At 41.2% G+C, this 17,462-nt stretch overlaps 1 protein-coding gene across 2 annotated transcripts in view; it reads left to right on the top strand.

The window, feature by feature from the left end:
- The first annotated feature begins 578 nt into the window (after positions 1-578).
- Positions 579-17,462, top strand: part of NRIP1 (nuclear receptor interacting protein 1) — a 103,226-nt gene continuing 86,342 nt past the window's right edge. Inside the window, exons 1-2 of one of the 2 annotated variants that reach the window (XM_054047247.1) lie at positions 579-766; positions 16,195-16,393. The gene's annotated coding sequence lies outside the window, so the exon portion shown is untranslated. The remainder of the gene's footprint in view (positions 767-16,194; positions 16,394-17,462) is intronic. The other variant, XM_054047238.1, reaches the window with a different exon arrangement.

The following is a 17,462-nucleotide window of genomic DNA, read 5'->3' as shown; positions in this document are numbered from 1 at the left end:
CATCACCATTGTCAACTCTGGAGAACTTATAGAGCAGCTCACCATATCTGTTTTCTTTCCTTAAATCCCAGCTTCTGGAGCCATGTGATTGGGGAACCCCAAAGTCTCAAAAACAAGAAGGCAACAAGAAAGACCCCCAAGTTTATTATTTTCTAAAAACTAATTTGTTTTAACCAATCTCAGGGGCTTTGGAGGCCCTGGCGCCATGATTTTGGAGTGCTGGGGGTTGGCAGTACTGGCCCTTTCCAGTCTCACTCCCAAGGATGCCTTTCCTCTCTTCGGGTGCTCGAATTCAAGCAAGATTTATTCCCTGGGAGCCATTTACCACCCTGTCCTAAAATCTCCCTTATGCTTGAGAGGCAGCCCTGCTGAGCAGGAGACAGAGGAAGTTCTCTTGCTCTGCCCCTCCCTCGCTGTGGCGGGAGGGGCCAGGAAAGGGTTAAGCAGAAACTTGGCAGAGGAGCTGAGCGGCATGGAGAGGGGAGGGACTGGGCTGCGCTCAGCTGGGTGGAGAGGGAGGGGAGGATGAAAGTCAGCCTCCCAGCCATTGCAGCAGAGCGAGCCAGGGCGGAGGGCAGGCAGCGAGCTGTGTGTGTGTACGCGCGCTGCCTGGCAGGGGAGGCTGCCCCGCTTGCCGTGCAGCCCGGGAGAAGACTCTTCCCCCTGCCCTGGAAACGCTCCCCGGAGCCTGGCCCTAGAGAACTCGGCTCCGCGGGCGTGAGAGGGACACGCAGGGCGCCTGCGGGCCGGCCGGAGGAGCGCCGGGGTGAGTGTCTGCGCCGGCCCGCGGGCAGGGGCTGTGGCTGGCCCCGCCGAGCGGGGAGGGAGGCGGCTGGGAACAATGCCGGGGTGGCCGCAGAGCGGGCGCTGCTGCTGGCTGGGCGGGGAGGGATTGTTTCCGGTGATTTCCCCCCCCCCTCCCCCCGGCTGCCTCGGGCGGGCGAGGAAAGCGAAAAGTTTGGCTCAAAATTGCGCCTTTGGGGGGAGCTGGGAGCATGGCAAAGTTTGCGTCCGCCGCCGCCCCGCTTTTCCCTGCAACCCCCGCTCCAGAGAGACTCCCCCCTTCCTCCGGCCTCTGCCCGGGTGCAGGGCTCAGGCAACGCGAACTCTGTGCGCGGTCGCTGCACGTCCAGCAGCTCCCCGGGGCTGCGTGTCTGGGGGGCGGGGAAACAAACCCTGGGGTCCAGAAGCATTAAACCCGGATCCCCCCAACCCTGCTCCCCCCCCCGGATCCACCGCCGCCTCTTGCTGCTTGCACGGCAGCAGGCAAGGCCATGCTTCCCTCTGCTCGCCCCTCTTGTTGTTCATTTCCTCTCCCCGCCCCTTCCGAAGGCGCCCACAGTTTATTGTGGGCTAGGAATCCCCCACCCCCCCCGACTCGACCCCATCTGCTGTGTATGACACACAACTCTTCTCCCCCCCCCCACCTCCGTGCAAAAAGGTGCTTTCTCACCATTTACCTTCCATAACGTGCAGCCCCTGGGGGCATCTCTTCTTTGCTTTATAAGCTGAAGGTTTGTATATCAGGACTTGCCAAATATACAAATTTGGTGTCCCCACAGCCCTTCAGGGTTGCCTTTTGTCCCCTACAAAATTATATTAATTGAGGGTTTTCCTTACTTCTCTCAATTACTAACAAAACTGAAACGTACAGAAATGTACTTTTGGGTCATAGGATAATAAATTAGGATTACACAATCAAACCTTCCTGATGTGCACTGTATTATGTTGTGTGGCTGTGTGGGGTACTCTTTGCACACCACCACACTCAAGGGAGACATATTTTTTTTTTAATTGAAAGCACCAGTGTGGTACTGGAAATCCTCGAAACATGGAGATGATGTTCTAAGAACTATGGAGTTTCTGACTTTGGGAATGATTCAGCGTTAGGGTGGCTGATATGCAGTTGACTCATTCTGCTTATTACTCATTTCACTCTTCTTGTGGCAAGATACCTTTTTCAAAAGAAAGTTCTATTTGATTCTGGGAGTATTTTGTGGGTATTTGTTTGCTATATTCAGCACAGGCCAGGTGGAATTTAACTGAGTCATGGCAGTATAAATGATCAGATATATAAATTTATGGAGTTTGTTTACAAAGAGTTGTAATACAACACACGGAACTTGGTAAGGAAAATGAAGTCACTTCCGAAAAGGGGGTGATCTGTCCTTTTTAAATGTGCTAGAGTCGATTGCTGTCTTTAATGGTTATTGGACTAAAGACTGGAATGTGACACATCAGTAAGCCATCTCACAAACAAAACTTGTCAGAGGTGACAATGTTTTGTGGTTAATCATCTGATTTAATGGCATTCAAGGGGAAACTTGCTGTAAAGTGAATTTTACAAGCATATTAAAACTGAAAAATTGCCAGAACTAGAGTTGATATCTCATGCAGTGAGCTCTCACGCAGGACGCCTAAATTTAGAGCAAATAAAGAGTTCACTGCCTGGGCCATTGCTGTGCTCTCAAACTTCTTGTTAATGTCTCAGCATTCCCTCTTTGTACAGCCTGAGAGACAGAATTGAAATTGACATTTAACTGACAGGAGCACTTGACTGTAAGTTCAGTACACATACTTATGTGCAAGTTTTCGTTGTGCAAGAGATGACAACAAATAGTGAATGGGAACTCCTGCTTTTCTCTTGGAATGGCCTGCAATCCTTTATTATCGCCATCTATGGTGACATCCTCTGGTACATGCTTTTTAGAGCATGAATGCATTAAATACAACATGAAGTCAAATGCACAATATGATTAAATTGGCAAACCCAGGTGAATTACTTTTCTAGTAGTCTTAAGGGTTACTTGTAACTATGAAACGTACAACATTTTCAGAGGGAAATTTTTGAGCTTATTTTTTTTAAGTTGAAGGTGGTTCTTTAAAAAAAAATCAAAACTTTTGGAGAGAAATAGATTTATCGTTATTATAGTACTAAAAACATACTAGGTAAAGAAGTATAGGTGATGAGTGTCTTCATTTAGTAAGCTTGAATGGCTTATTTAAATGTGGACTTTGACTTTTATGTTGTATCTATCATTCTGTAAATGACTCCAAGGAACAAATTGATTTAAAACAACAACAGAGGTTCACTAAAGGTCATCACAGAGTTCAAACCTTGGTGAAGTGAAATACTGATCTTATTTCCCTTTAGTTTTTGCTCAATATGGGATCTGTTAAAACTAATACACATGCTTGCAAGAAAATTTGCAGAGAAAATTTGTTCTCTTTTTGCATAACTAATGTAGTCTGACAAAAGAAGGTTTCTAGAAATCTTAATACCAGGCCAACATTGATACTGCCTTACGTGATCTCCTCAAAAACAACCTAAATGGAGCAACTATAAGGTGGGTGCATAACTGGTTGGAAAACCATTCCCAGAGAGTAGTTATCAGTGGTTCACAGTCATGGTGGAAGGGCATATTGAGTGGGGTCCCGCAGGGATCAGTTCTGGGTCTGGTTCTGTTTAATACCTTCATCAGTGATTTAGATAATGGCATAGAGCAGGGATCGTCAACCTTTGGCACACGGGTCGCCAGGGTAAGCCCCCTGGTGGGCTGGGCTGGTTTGTTTACCTGCCGCGTCCGCAGGTTCAGCTGATCACGGCTCCAGGACAATGGAAGCTACGGGAAGTGGCGGCCAGCACGTCCCTTGGCCTGCACCGCTTCCCACAGCCCCCATTGGCCTGGAGCAGTGAACCTGCGGACGCAGCAAGTAAACATGTCCTATGAGGGAAGATTGGATTTGTTTAGTCTGGACAAGAGAAGGCTGAGAGGGGACATAACAACCTTTTATGTACTTGAAAACTGTTACAAGGAGGAGGGAGGAAAAATTGTTCTCCTTAACCTCTGAGGGTAGGAGAAGAAGCAATGGTCTTCAATTGCAGCAAGGGTGGTTTAGGTTGGACATAAGAAAAAGCTTCCTGACTGTCAGGCTGGTTAAGCACTAGAATACCTTTTGTAGGGAGGTTGTGGAATCTTCATAGTTTATGAGCTCCATTTGTATTATGTGTTGAACATAGGCTCACTTGAGGCAAATTTAGACATATGGAACTGCATTTCCCATAATAGCCCTGCCCAGGAAAGGTACAGTTGTGGTCGCTCCAATCTCAAATAAAATATATTAGAAGTACGGAGAAAGGCAACTAAAATGATTAGGAGGTATGGAACTGCTTCCATTTGAGGAGAAATTAAAAAGACGGGGGCTTTTCAGCTTGGAGAAGAGACAGGTAAGGGGGGATATGATAAAGGTCTATAAAATCATGACTGGTGTGAAGACAGTAAATAAGGAGGTGTTCTTTACCTCTTCACATAATACAAGAATCCTGGATCACCCAAGGAAATTTAATAGGCATCAGGCTTAAAACAAAGAAAAGGAAGTACTTTGTCATACAACATACAGTCAACCTGTGGAACTCATTGCCTGGAGATGTTGTGAAGGACAATATTATAACTTGGTTCAAAAAAGAATTAGATAAATTCATGGAAGATCGGTCCACCGGTGGCTATTTGCCAAGATGGTCAGGGATGCAACCCCATGCTCTGGGTGTCCGTAGCCTCTGACTGCCCAAAGCTGGGAGTAGATGACAGGGGACCATTTGATAGTTGCCTTTTCTGTTCATTCCCTCTGAAGCACTTGGCTTTGGCTACTATCAGAAGACAGGATACTGGGCTAGATGAACCAGTGGTCTGACCCAGTATGGCTGTTCTTATGTAGGTGCTTGATTCCTCACTGAAGGACTATCACTAGGAAGTCATCAGGACTACCCTCTGAGGCTATCGACTTTGAACTACTGACCTACCCCATGGAACAGTTATTTTTCTACAGCTGGCTGGGGAGGCTGAAGTATTCCAGTTGCACACATAAGTAGACGAGGCTTAAAAGCAAAGTGCTGCTCTGTCCAGGCGGGCTGACGATTGACATGTGTAATGAGGGCATGTTAGATAGAGGTTGAGAGATGCTGAAATGCTGACAAACCTCTGCCTCACAGAAGGGGGGAGACTAGACATGGGGAAAGTGCATCTCAGGACCTTTGATTGTTTTCAAAGATCTGTAAATTTCAAGTGCTTTAACAATGATGTCACGGTGGTTAAGATAGTCCTTTTGCTAAGTCTGTGTTCCGTGCTTTCCTCCCACATTGTTCCCAAATGGGTTAGAGTAGAAGCCCTGAAAGTCCCAGCCTGAGTGGAGCTCTGGGGGAGTGTGTGTGTGTAAGCAACTGGGGGGCTTGGGAGCTATGAGACACTGGTTTTGGAGTCTAGGGTGGCTGGACTGTGGAGTTCCTTGTTTCAAGGAAGGGCATCAGACCAGCTGTGAGCCTGCGGATGTGCCTTACAGACCAAAAGCTAGGTTTGTTGATTAGACTTTGGCCAGCTCCAGTTGACCTAGAAGCATGTGGGAAGCCACTTGCGACTGACTGGTGATAGTACTGAGCCAGGTTGTAACCCTATCAACCACTAATATTTTACAATACTGAGAGCAAGTGTCTAAATATAAATTAATTTATCACTAATGACTGTGGGTTTAATAGGGAGTGATAGATGAGTGAAAAAATTACCTCTACTAGTTTCTAAGGGAACAGGTATAGTATGACGTTTAAACAGGAGGAATAGAAAGGGATAGAATATAAACCAGCCAGAATGATTAAACAGATAGGGAGATTTTAATCAAGAAAGAAAAAACAAGCAAGTTTGAGACCAGTGTATGAAATATTTAAAACTGGGGCCGCCGCCTGTGTAGGAAAAGCCCCTGGTGGGCCGGGCTGGTTTGTTTACCTGCTCTGTCCGCAGGTCCAGTTGATCGCGGCTCCCACTGGCCCCGATTCACTGCTCCCGGCCAATGGGAGCCGCTGGAAGCGGCGGCCAGTACTTCCCTTGGCCTGCTCCGCTGCCGGCAGCTCCCATTGGCCTGCAGCGACGAACTGCGCAGCCAGTGGGAGCCGCGATTGGGCGGACCTGCAGATAGGGCAGGTAAACAAACCGGCCTGGCCCGCCAGGGGCTTTCCCTACACAAGCGGCAGCCCCAGTTTGAGAACCACTGCCTTAGGATTTGTTTTTGTTAAAGGACATTTTGTTAGTTCTGTTTGAAAATATTGAATTTGAGAAGAACATCTTGAGATGTGGAGTCTGTGTTACGTGTGAGAAGGAAATAGTTCTTCCTTGTATTCTCATATGTAGGAAGATCCTTACCACAAGAAGAAACTGAATATAGCAACTGAAATTTCAAAGCAGTGCTGTTGGTGGATATGTATTTGCTCATGGAAAGCCCCACAGAAATGTGGACAGAACTATGATACTTGGATTACAGGAAATTTGAGAGAATGATACTATTTGGTGTTTTGTTGCCCCTCATTTGAGTACCAGACATCTAGGCTTCCTGGTTAAGGAAGTAGGATGCAAGCTAAGAATTTGTAAACATGGCAAACTAGGAAGGAGAAAGAGGTCCAGTCTTGCCTCTGGCCAAAGAAACTAACTTGTCTTCTGTTAGGTCCCGACAACAATTTACTTTCCAACCTATTTCTTTTATAAGGAGGGTGTTATTTCATTAGTGTGACTTTGAGAAAGACGACATGTTCTCAATTTTTATATGTATATTTTATTTCTAAATGTGTCTGTGTCTACAACAGAGGAAAAAGGAAAGTTTTTGTTCTAGACATAATCAGAATAAAGCCAGAAGCTGCCGCCTATTTGGAAGAATGCCTGTCTTCTGTCTGAGATCAGTTCTTTGAAGTTGATCTTCCCGAACACACACACACACCACACACAATCTTTCCTTATGTGAAGTACTGTAGTCTAGTTTTCCTTAAACATATCTAGTTTGAGCAGGAGTGAAATTAAGTGAGAGAAATGCATTTTATAAGCAAGTGTTTCGCTTTGTATGGGTGGTTGTCTCCCCCCCGCCCCTCCCGCTTCAATGATGACATGAAACAAATAAGGGAAAATTCGGAAGGTTCCACAAAATATCTTCTTGGATTTCTGTATAAAAGTGTCTTGCCCATAAGAAGCACACAGTACTTGAGTTTTCTTTGACAACTGATTGGTACTAATGTTCTGTGTAGTCCGTTTTTCAGTGTCAATGTTACAGTTTGTGGCTACTACCCTTTTTAACTTCAGAGCTGAAGAAGAAATTGGAATGAACTTCTTTTAGGGATGAAGTGGGCTCTGGTTCTCACAGAGATAGAACTGCATTTCTGTCTGTGTTATCCCAAGTGGTTGCTATATTCAGATCTTTAATTTTTAGGTTCCCCCACACCCCCACCACCTGTAATTTTAAAACAGTCAAACTTAGTATTCCTGCAGAAACTATACACAACCCATCTTCCAGTGCAAGGAGTTGTTCTTGCCAAAATTCTGTTTAAAAACTTTCGGTAGTGTAGGAATTTCTTTTGTCTTTCCAGAAATATCAAAGTGGAATTGCTTGTGCTCTTTTTCTCTAAACTTTCGTAAACCTGAAGCCTCTTGTACGTCCTGGGGGGGGGGGGGGGGGGGGGGGGAGATATAGGGCAATCATTTACTGCTGGCTTCAAGAAAAGCCAGTGGCTATGTTACGGCATCAAAACTGTTTGCAGTTGCATAGGAAGCTTAGCTTCTTTTGCTAGTTGTTTTATTTTGCCATACAAGAAACTTTTGTGGTGGTGGTGGTGATGGCAATACAGAAGAAGACTGCTCAGATTTACAATAAAGAAAAAAAACTATTCAAGAAAACACCTTGCTGAGCACAAAGATGATCTCAAAAGACGAACATCCTCTAAAAAAGCATTGCTTCCCCCTCCTGTCTTATCCCTTTCTTAAATTTGTGAGTCATAACAGTCTGTTGTGAGAAAGGTGGATGATGATACTGTGACTACATTAATAAAACTTACTATTTGATCAAATGTATGCTCACTTGTCTGTCCTACTTGCACTTTTAAGTTTAAAATTAAGTGAAAAAGACTCAGATCCTGTTTTTTACTGCCTTTTGGCAGTGCAGGGTAAACCCACCATTCACTTATTACATGATTTATTGTGACTCCAATGATAGCTTAATCTCTCTTCCTAATTAAAACAAAAAATGGAGACTCGCTTCTGTTTAGCAAGGCCAAATAACTTTTTGTTAATTTGGAGAAGCATATAAGAGATTGTATTATTTGAGAGTAGTTCACCTGCTTTTGCCAAAAAGATTTACAACATGGTGGTCCTAATGGATCCATCATTCCTCATGGATTCTTGGGTGGCAGCAGTGGTCCAGAGGGTATCCAGTTTATTTGTAGCTGGCCTGGAGGCTTTGATTGCTCCTCTCTTGGACGATGCCCTTGTGACATCTATCTGTGACTTTATTGCTCCTGGCTAGATAGCACTGTTATAGCCATCTTTAGAATTCCTTGGAAGTTCATCTGGAAGCTTGCTTCAGCTGGTGGACATTACAGCTAGGTATCACTGCAATAGAAGGAACTGCTGTGTGCGTGCACAGGCCCACCAACCCACCCCTATTGGTCTATTAAGGTGTGTGGTAGTGATAGTTGTGGGAGCAGCAGAGTTAAAATTACCTATAATGTATATCACTTTTTAATCAAAATACTTAGTTGCTTTAGTGACGAGCACTATAGAAGTTTATTTATTTATTTACACACACAGACACACACACACACACACACAAAGCTGTTTTTATATAAACAGCTAGTTTGGTTCACCTCTAAACCTGAGGGTTTTATCAGATGTCCATTTAAGGAATGGTAGTGAGGGAAGTAGTTACAAAAGTGCTTGAGGTGGATAGTGGTATCACAATGAACAACTTTTCGTGCCAATTGATTGTTTTAAGTCAACAAATTGCTCCACACTAAAAGTCTTTTGTGTTTGTTTTTCATCTTTTTGCCTGATCTTTAGAATTTTTTTGGACATATAATACGGTATATAAAAGAGAAGTTTCTACTATGGCCTGATATTTTCCTTGTTGGCATATTCATTTCAATAAGGGCCCTTTTAGAAAACATGACCTCTGGGTATTTGTGGATGTGAAATAAGTGTTAAGTCATAATCATAGTGTAGCAAGTACAAGTTTAAAAAAAAAAAAATCAGAGCTGTTGTCTTTGAATCCAAAGTTCACTGTTTTACATGGATACTGTAATTTTGATCTTGAAGAAACGCGTCTGGGTAGTTGGGTAATAGATTTTTCTGTATTTATTTTAACAATGGTCCTGTCTGGGAGGTCTTACTTTCTGGAGTTCAAAGTTATGTTTATTTTGCTGACATAAACTGGGGGGCAGGGATAGCTCAGTGATTTGAGCATTGGCCTGCTAAACCCACGGTTGTGAGTTCAATCCTTGAGGGGGCCATTTAGGGATCTGGGGCAAAAATGTGTCTGGGGATTGGCCCTGCTTTGAGCAGGGTGTTGGACTAGATGACCTCTTGAGGTCCCTTCCAACCCTGATATTCTATTATTCTATGATTACCTGTAAATCTTAACACACTCATTCAGTGAAGTGTAACTTCCCTAACAGTAAACCAATATCTGGGTGCTGTGATACTCATTATTTCACACACACCCCCTCCAGATCAAGCATGGAATTGTTGAGGAGAACTAATGTATCCTTGGGCTCCTGAAGGATAGGCTTTCCGGGTTGGACCACTCTCAAGGCAAGTCTCTTCTTTGGGTTAACTATCTTGACAGAACCATTATTTAGTTTAACAAAAAAAAAAAGTGTTGAATGACTTTCTACCATATACTTTTAATCTTAGAATTATACAGTACATTTTAAGTTTATCTATTTTTGAAGTTAAAACTTGCCAAAGCAAGAGGAGAAGTTTTTTTTATACAATGTACACTCAAGAGGCAGAAATCATAAACTTTGGATAGTGTTGTATTTTTTATTTTTTGGTGTGGAACCGGCTAGTGGGGCCCTAAGATCTTCCAGACTTGTTAGGGAGGTCATTCTTGGATAAGGAGGGATCCTGTTTTGATACATTATAAGCGTGAGAGAGGAAATAAAATACAAATTTAAAAATGATTTTTTAACCTCCTATAAAATGAGCTCAACCCATAATATATGTAATACGAGACAGGTGAGCTTATATGGGAAGTGACTGGTATTTTTAAATGGTTAATGAATAGTATCCTACTTATCACAAACGGTTTGCAGACATTTAGTACCACTATCTGTTTGTTGATATATACTAACTTTTGTCTCCATTTCTAAAATGCTATTTCCCTTTGGTATAATGGAATCATCCCTTTAGTCTTGTCCAAAGATTGCCTGCTTTATGGCCCAATGCTGCAAACACTTAAGCATGTGAGTAACTTTACCCACTTGAGTATTGAATTCAGTAGCATTATTTGCATGAGTATTTGCAGAATAAGGCCATTAAAAGAGCATGAAGAAAAATGAAATGATTGGGTAGGGAGTAGTTGCAGGGTAGTCTGTTTTATATTTCGTACTCTTAGGACCGGTTTACTTGGAAAGGACAATAGCAATGTCAAACGAACAAACAAAAAACAAGCAGTAACAGAGCTGTAGTCAAATTTTAAGACCAAGCATACCACACTGAAAATTCAAAAGTACCTGGCTTATCAACTTCATAATTGTAATCAGTGTGGTTATAATGGATTCTTATTCTGATAAACCAGTCCATGTACCACCTGACTTCAGCCCACATATTACCAGTAGTGGCTGTACTACAGTTTGAGAACATCTGAACTAATACAGTATATTCAAGGATAACCACCAGAAAATCTGAATGTTGTTGGTAAACTTTAGATACTTGAGTTTCAGAATCCATCCAGTATCTTTGATTTTGCAGTAGCCAGCACAAGAGAAATCAAAATGTGGCTATCAGTCAGGTTATGTCTTTGCTTAGAATACTGCTGCTGTAGCGCTTCAGTGTAGATACTCGCTACAGCAACAGGAGGGGTTCTTCCATCACTAGTTAATCCACCTGCCTGAGTGGTGATAGCTTAGTTGACAAGAATTCATCCATAGACCTAGCGCTGTCTATACTAGGGGTTAGTTTGGATTAACTGTCCTCAGGAGTGTGGATTTTTCACACCTCTGAGACACATAGCTGGGTTGACCTGACTTCTTTGGAGTAGACCTGGTCTCAGTCCCTTATTCTTTAGTTTGTTACATTTAACCACTCAGAAAAGCGTAGAGGCTAATCTCTTGACTTGCTCTAGTATTTCTTAGTAATCTTGGCAATCAAGGTTGTTGAAAAGTTAGTTATGTGACTTTTGCTGATCTCAAAACCACCAAGTTATAAAATTTACTGTTAAAATCCATGGTTTAAGTAGCTCTTCAAATTTATGAAATTACCACGGTCAGCAGCAGATGGCGGTTCTGTTCCTTACGCTGTATTGTGCTTAATGGAACAGTGGCTTTTGTGGAAATGAGTATTTGAATATATCACATCATAAATATTAGTTACAAGTGGTTGAAGGTTTTGTTCAAAGAACTGTACTTAGCTTTTTTTTTTTTTTTTCTAAGAAGGTGGTTGTTTGTGCAGCAAAAAAATTATATTTCCTACATGGTGTCTAACAGTCTGAATTGTAAATAAATGTTGTGTATTAAGTATATCAACTTGACAAAAAAAGTAGCTATTCTATAAACTTGAGGTATTTATTACCTGTTTATGAACAGCAGATATCCTGATATATTTAAAATTGCTTTTTCTCTGCCCATCCGGACCAATACAGATTTTGAGTGGGTGACCACGTTCTGTATTGCTGGTACAAACAGTCTTGTTGTTATGGATGGTTTTTGTATTCAGCCTATTTCAATACATAAGCTTGCATTACAAGTTGTTACAACTGTTGTGCTGTATTCTGTCCTTAAGCTACCTCTTGCATTAGAACCAGACATTTGTTCTTGTCATTGGAATTTATTTTTTTGGATATCCGAGTTCTAGATCATTAGGGTAATTCCCAACAGATCTTTTGAGGTTTTTAAGCAAAAGTAATTTGCATGTGGTAGGGAAGTACCAATCATCCTGCATACCAGAGCAGATGTATTCCTTAAAGCAAGAGCTGTGGGCCATAAGTCATGATACTAAATGAGAAAGGAGTCTATTCCCATATTGCTGAAAGAGGGGTGAGCCCCAGATACATCGCATCACTGGATGGTCTGTTGTGGGAAAGAGGGTTGAGAAAAACGTGGACATGGAAAAAGTTGAGAATCCCTACCTTTAAGATATTGCAAGTTAATCATTTAAGGCTAGAATCTACCAGTTGGGGTAAGTAGTATTTTACTCTGCAAGTGGTCCAACTGATACCTTACTCCTTCAATAGCCTCAATGATATTACGCAATGTGAACAAGGACGGACAGAACATTGCCTTCAGTGAGGAGAAATTGACATCTTAAAAATAAAATAGTGATTTGTTTTACAGGCTTCACTGCTCAGCGATCATCCATAACATAATCCACTCTGATGGTAAATTATTGTATTTCAATTTTTTTTTTGCTAAGAATGGGCAGTTTGAGGAAGGTTGGAGGGCGAGAGCAAACATTGCAATATTTAAAAAAAAAAAAATAGTGATCCAGTGACACTTTTTTGTTCTAGGGAGTATACTGTACTTCATTACAGAAGAGAAAGAAACAGTATTTTTCTGTGACTGCTGGTTAGTGTTTTTAGTTAGTGGTTATGCAGTACTGTCTAGGATTTAACCCTTACATCACTGCCATTTTGCCTGCCAAATGAATTTGATAATATGATGTCTATAACCTTTTGGGTTAAGAAAAATGACCCGTATGCTTTCAGTAGCTTGGCATTTAATATTTTACAGCAAAGTTTTTAGTTTAACATATGTGAACTTGTACTAGATAGGGTTAATAGGCTAGAACAAAAGGTCAAAGCATAAGGCATTAGGCTTAATTAAGGGAGAGCAGGAGTGGCAGGAGTATGTGACAGTTAAATGGGTTTCCCACAGACTAATGTCGGTTACAGTGCAACCATGCCTCAATTTAAGTGGGTTATTTTGTGCAAAGGGCAACAGTGATTAGCAGTTTGACATGCCAGACATTTCTAGCCAATCCCATCTGTTTTAGAGGTTAAAAAAGCACACCTTTATGAGCTGATGGATTGAATTGTGTGCCTGTCTGGTAAAGATTAGAAGTCCAAGGCCAGTGCAGTAAATGTCAGTTACTGAATATTGTACTTTCTTCGTGGTTCTTTGTTTTACCTGTAAACTGTTTTGTAATAGGGATAATTGCTGCTATAGTGTTATAAACATTGACTATAGAATAAGAAAAACACTGCAGAGATTCTGAAGCAGGTGTCTTGAATTGAAACAGGTTGGGGTGTGGGCACATCTGTTTTTAAGTTTTATTTTAAACCTTGAGCGGTAACTCTTGTTCATTGTGTAAATGCTTTACTCAGCAGGGAAATATCTTTTATGAGAAAGTTACTTTGTATTGACACGTGGTACATGATTTTTCTTCACAACCGTCAATTTTTTAAAATGTATTTGTCCAGTGGTTAATTGTCTCAGTAATAATCTTCAGACACAAATTAAGCTGGATGTAAGGAGGTTCTCTACTTTTAAGAGTCTTCGATTTAACTGCATAAATACTCCCCTTATTTTCTCCACTCTGTTATTTGACCGGAATATAGATCGATAGCATGTGTGTGGGTTTGTTTTGTTTTGTTTTGTTGTTTTTTTGCTATTGCATTGCCTGCTCCTGTGGATCGCTTTCCCAACGGTGTGGTAAGTCTGCTTATGAGCCTAAAATCAAATGAGTGGTACAGTAAGTCTGACTGTTTGTTGTCATCTTTATGACTTTGTGAAGTCAGGAAAGTAACATCACTATTAAATTATTGAGGCAATAAATGTTTTTGATGTTCAGAGTTCATACATAGTGAAAAGTGGTTATCCTTCTTTAAAGTCAAGCAGAGATGAGGTTATGCTGTAAGATATAACATCAGCCCAAATGACATGAGGTAGCTTCAAAACCCATGTAAAGCAAGCTTTACACAAATAAGCACCCCACATTAAATCATTGGCTATGAGTGAGCTTCACAGTAACTTGCTGGTAGCTTTTAACATTTTTTTAAAAGGAAATGATACAATGAAATGGCTTTCTCTGTTTGATTAAGACTACCCTGGCTTAAAATAAAGGAATACTTGTGGAACTGTTTTCAGAGTATCTTTGGGGCATTTATAACTGATGTGTAAAATGAGTGTTGCTTTATCACATATAAGGTGTCCTCATCTTAACTGAATTTGTGGTACCGCCCCCCCCCCCCCCCCCCAAAAAAAAAAAAAAAAAAAATTTGAGAGAAGATTCTTTTCTTTGACTTTTGGTTGAAAAACATGGAGATCTTTTTTCTTTTCTTTTTTTTTTTTTTTTTTTTTAGGAGGGGTAAGACAGCATCATTATCTTGCAGTTAATTCAGTAACGTGGAACTGAAATGGATATATGCAGCATCTTGTTCTCCATGGAATATTTATTGAAATTATTTGTATCTAATACATATTTACATGGAAAAAGCATCTTGCCCTTCTCTGTGGGGAGAGAAGGTGAACAAGCGTAAATTTTATAATACTCATTGCTTCACTTGCACTAAATCATTCTTAAATTGCAGAAGGTTGGCTTGAGAGTTGTGTAAAAGTGCTTGCTAGTAAACTGAGGCTACATGGAGACATCTAATTTACTACTACAAAACCATTGTCAGCTTCAGGGAATTGATGTGTGGTTGCTTACACTCAAATGTAATACTTGAGTTTTTTATATTCTCACATTTGTAATATTTAAAATGCTTATATAAAAGACAATTCAGATAATTTCATTGCTGTTGATCACACCTAACACATTATTCAGTGCAAATATGATTGGGAACGGGATGGACTTGGTATCAGTCTTCTGCTGATTCACAGAAAACATACCCTATGTTCATACTACTTAGTGATCACTGTTACAATCTTTACAATGCTGCTTGTGTGTAATTAACATAATTTTGGTATTTCCTGTAGTAAGTATAGCACAAATACTGTAGTAAATTGAATTAGGCAAAATAGTAAAGATTTTAATGGCAACCGCTGTGCTGGATATTTTCTCTCCTCCTACCTCAGGAGTGAAATGGTCAATGGTAAAACTCCCTCTGATAGGATTTCACACCTAAACCTAACATCATTTGTGATCCATGAGCTACAATGGCATGAAGTTAATACAGTGGCTTTTCCTACTGCCTACATTACTAAATAAATCAGTGCAAAACATTCCGTTTCACATAAATGAAAATAGCGATGTGTTGTTGGTAACAATCATAGCACATTTGGCAACCAACATCATCTTGCTCTTAACATTCTCTGTGCTCTCAATTAGAGCATTATAGAATATTCATCTTGCTTGCATTGGTCATTAAGCATTAAAAGCAATTTTAATTGTCCAGTGTCTCCAATTTTTGGATCAGCTTCAAAAAGGAAAATACGCTGTTACACAGTTCAGCATTTTCAAAAATGGTTTCTTACATGTAATTGATGAAAAGACAGGCACTTGTTGATATCATGGGCCCTTCATAATTGGTGAGAAGAGACTGCCACAGCCTGTTTGAGTAAACTGCCCCATGTGTGTATCTCTTCATTTTACTTTTTCCATACTCTGTGACCTTGCAGTCATTGACTTCAGTCTGGAACAATTTCAGAGTCACGTAAATGAATGTAATTAAGGTATTGCTTATCATCTTGCAGAGTTCAGAGGGAAGCTTATTGGCTAGAAAGGTTTGTTTATTTAAAATGGAAGGTCAAGCTAAAGTTAAACCTTTTTTGCATAAAATGGTTTTGTAATGTTTTTATTTAGCTGCTAAAGAACGTAATGTTTGGAAAAGCAAATAATAGTTTTATTTGACCTCAGGGTGTTTGCTGAAGCTTGCTTTATTGAAGAAATTTGTTAACATACCACAAACACTGTGGAATGGAATCTTCATCTCCCATCCTCCAAAGAATTCTCCATTAAAGCTAGTGTCTTATGTCTCCGCCTATCAGTAATGAAGGAAGTACAAAAAAGGCCAGTCATAATTAGTATAAATAGTCTAGTTAGCCCACTCTCTTCCTCTTCCTTTTGTTCTGTGGCTCCTCCTGGTGCTTGGAATTCAGGTTTGGTAATCAACTAACCTCTTCTTTTTTTTTTTTTTGTCTTTTCCTCTGTCTAAGCAGAAAAGACAAGAAAGAAAAATATAAAAACAGTAAGTTACATAATGTAGTGACTATTAATTCCCTCCTTTCTCTTTCAGTCAACCCTCTGTTTCTTGGTCAGAGTAAGGATACATCTATACTTACCCGCTGATTTGGTGGCAAGCAATCGATCTATCGCGTCTAGACAAGACGCGATAAATCGATCCCAGAAGTGCTCGCCATTGACGCTGGTAGTCCTGCTCCGTGAGAGGAATAGGCGGAGTCGACGGGGGAGCCTGCCTGCTGCGTGTGGACGCGGTAAGTACCTTTAAGTTCGAACTAAGATACTTGGACTTCAGCTGAAGTTGCATATCTTAGTTCAAACTGGGGGCTTAGTGTGGGCCAGCCCAAAGGAAAATGGCAGCTGCTTAGGCTTATGTCCCTTTCTTTTCTATCCTGTTCAGTTTAAATACACTCAGTTGTTTCACTTAGTCTTTTGGAATTGGTGGGTTGCCTTTCTGCTGTAGGCAACCATGCATGCCACTCCTGCTGGTCTGCTTCCGAGTCATTTCAGAATCTGTAGTGCAGAGCATTTATCCAGGGACGTTGTTACCTACCAGCTAACTACAGGATTTTTGGGAGAAGAGGAGTGTCCATAAACCAAACCATTTTGAGTAGGGCCCTTACTTCCAACCACCGTTCATAATCATTTCCCTGGAACATTTCTTTTGTGGAGTCATCCAAACAGTGGTGGAACACTAGCTTTATCTCCTCTCAGCGAGTACTTCTACAACACAATTCCTTTTTGACATGGCAGAGTGAGCATCTGCCTTTCCTATAGGGTAATCGGTCACACAGTCTCCTGTAGGAAGAACCCCTTCTCTACTTACAGAATGTTGCTGGGTTTATTATGTGTGTGCATGAGGCTGACTCACAAAGATCAGGGCATGCTAATGCTACTAGCTTAGGGCAATGTCCTTTAACTAAAGTATTGGCGAGCTGTTTATTTTCTAGTCCCATCTTCCCAGGTGTGTGACTTGTTTAATTTTCTGTCTTCATTACAGATGATTTCTATTTTTATGTTGCTCCTTTCATCCAAGAATAAGTGATATCTGTATTAGAAGGAATAGGGGAGTTAAGGTGCAAAGAGAGACCACAATGATTTAGAGAGAGAATAGAAAACAAAATCTGGGAGTGAAATCCAGTCCAACTAGCAAAACCTCCTTTTGACTTCATGGATTTCAAAGGAGCCTGGATTTCACCCTAGGTCTCCTAAATCCTAGATCTCTTGTCTAAATGGAAGGTCTTTCTAGATGATGGGAGAGGGATGCCTCAGGAACAGCTGGCTGGAAAATGTCCGGTCCCCATTTCTTCAGATTTGATTCAT

The sequence above is a fragment of the Malaclemys terrapin genome, chromosome 1 (genome assembly GCF_027887155.1).
Source record: "Malaclemys terrapin pileata isolate rMalTer1 chromosome 1, rMalTer1.hap1, whole genome shotgun sequence".
Lineage (NCBI taxonomy): Eukaryota > Metazoa > Chordata > Testudines > Emydidae > Malaclemys > Malaclemys terrapin.
Note: the sequence above shows the minus strand (reverse complement) of the source record. Positions and strands in the feature narration are given on the sequence as shown.